Source organism: Entamoeba invadens (assembly GCF_000330505.1).
Source record: "Entamoeba invadens IP1 unplaced genomic scaffold scaff_1105074725287, whole genome shotgun sequence".
Classification (NCBI taxonomy): domain Eukaryota; phylum Evosea; order Mastigamoebida; family Endamoebidae; genus Entamoeba; species Entamoeba invadens.
Window position 1 is genome coordinate 1 of NW_004443531.1, and position 2,676 is coordinate 2,676.

A 2,676-nucleotide genomic window follows, 5' to 3' on the forward strand; every position below is an offset into this window, starting at 1 on the left:
CGTGAAATTAGTTGTGTTTTTGACATTGTTTAATATTATTGATGTAATTTTAAATAATTTGAAAATATGGTTCAAATAATAATCTAAAGTTTTTCACGTTTTGATAATTCTGTTGACAAAAAATAGTACAAAAACAAATAATACATATTAATGTTAATATATATTTTTATATAAAAAGTTGCATTATCGTTTTTGAATATACAAAAATGAATGAATCGCTATAAGTTTTGTTTAATTTTTACTTTTATTTTTTGAATAATTTTAATATTCAAAAAATTATTAAAATAAAATGACAATAATATCATTGATAAAAGACTTGTATTTTCACAAATATTAAACTGGTTTTGGAAAAGCTAATATAAAAATAAATTCAAGAAACCTTTAATAGCATTATTAAGTATTATAAATTATGATGTCAAATCATTCTTTTTATAATTTCAAAAAATAAAATTTATAACTGTATATGTTTGTATTTTGCTTTTTATTATTTATATTATTTAAAATATCAAAAATAGTAATTAATTATTATAAAAATTCAATCAAACAATTCTAAAAATTGACCATTTTAAACATTGGTTTGTTGTGCATGTCTAAACACCTTTAATGATACATTCTCAAATTTGTATTACGTCTTTTAGCATAACAGTTTATAGTGAATTGTATAAAATATCATCTTATATTAATTTAAACAAACATTCAAATAAATTCTATTTTTTAACATTCTGATATCTATATAAAGTAAAACTTCTCAAGAATGGGAAAGTGTGGTATACTTGTTCTCTCAAGAGCAGGCATTTTTAGCCAATCAAACCTTAAAAACCTCTCGATAAAGAACTATATTTTTAGTTTCAATCTTAAAATGCCCTTTCTTGAAAGAACCCACTTATCAGAGGTACCGCTCTTGGGAGGTTTTACTGTATTAAAAATAATATTTAATTGATTATTTTGGTAAAAAAGGTAACATTATAATTAAAATTGTTTAATATTTAAATGGTAGCATTTTAACAAAAACTATGTTATTTTAAACAATAAATGTAGAAACAACTTGGTTACACAATAAAAACAAAGAAGTTTGTTTGCATTTTAAATGTTACAATAATGACATTACACGTATTATTTTAAATTAAACATAATAAAAAAATTTCAAACAATAAATAATAAATAATCAAATTTAATAATTATTTAGATAAATCATTATTATTACATTGTTGAAATTAAAAATAATTTAAATAGACATTCATTTTTTAGTTTTAAATTTGATTGTAAATATCAATGAAATGTGAACGTTTTTATTATGTTAAGCTAGTAATTCTGATTAATTTTCTTTAAACCCATAACAATTATATAAACAACTATTTTTTATTTAATAAATTTTAACTATTATCAATTAAATAACTTCGTGTTAATTTGATTTGTATTATTATAATATAATTTACAGAATCAGCCTGTAACAGTTATCATGTGAACATATTATGTTTTTGATTTCGTGTAAACGACAGATGTTTGTTTAACAAAGAAATTAATCAACTTGTGATTTTAAAGAATTGTTTTTAATATAATCGATATCTTATGTTCCAAAAAATTAGCTCACACTTTAAATAAAAAAAGTGAAAACAACAACCGTTTAAATAAATACATAGTAATAATAATTCAATGGAGGATAACTGCTTAATATCAACAATCCGACAAAAATAAGCTTATACTTGTTTAAAATAAGTTGAAATAATCTTTTTTGTTTGTAAACACAAAACAGTTACTTATGTGTAAGTTAACATGATATTTGAATAAGATATTTATTTGGGATTATAATAAGTAATTTAAATATTATTATAAATTAAAATTCATTAATTTGTATTTATTTATAAACATTATTGACTATGTGAAGTCATTGAAATATATTACTTTAAATAATCAATTGACAATCATTTTATATTTGTTTCGTTTTAAATATACAAAATATACAATTTTTTCAAATTAAAAAAGTGCATCTTCTACTTTATTGTGCAAAAATTCTAAATATATATATTTTATTAAAAAGTGTTGAATTAGATTTAAATAACAATATAAATATTTAAATTACATATTATATTTTTGTTTAACCTCTTATATATTGAAAATAATTGTATATAATTAAATGTTCATTCTATATTTATTTAATTGTTGGACTTTTACAGTTGAATTTTTTGGGCTCTTGATTATATTATTTTAAACTGTTTAAACAACAAAGATGTCAATATACAAACACAATTTTAAACGTATTAATTTAAAAATAAATGTATTACAATAAATATAACTCTCGATTTGTTTTTCTGTTAAATAGAACAAGTTTATAATAAACAAATTTTTGGTCATTGAATATAATTTGTGAAATTTTATAACAATTTGTTTTAATTAAAATAATCACAAAACGGATATAATTTAAATGTTTAATAACACCAATATCAACATTGTTATTGAAAACTTTTGTTGATACGGGTTGGATAAAAAACACTTCTGTATTAATACAACTTTATACTGTTCTAATAGTTATTAATATTAAAACAAAGGAAGTTTAATACTTATTACCCCTTCGAACAAAAAGTATCAATGGGTATATCAGCATTCATAGTTACAGTACAGTACATTTATTATATATATATTGAATCAGAAATCAGTCGAGTATTGAAAATGGATATG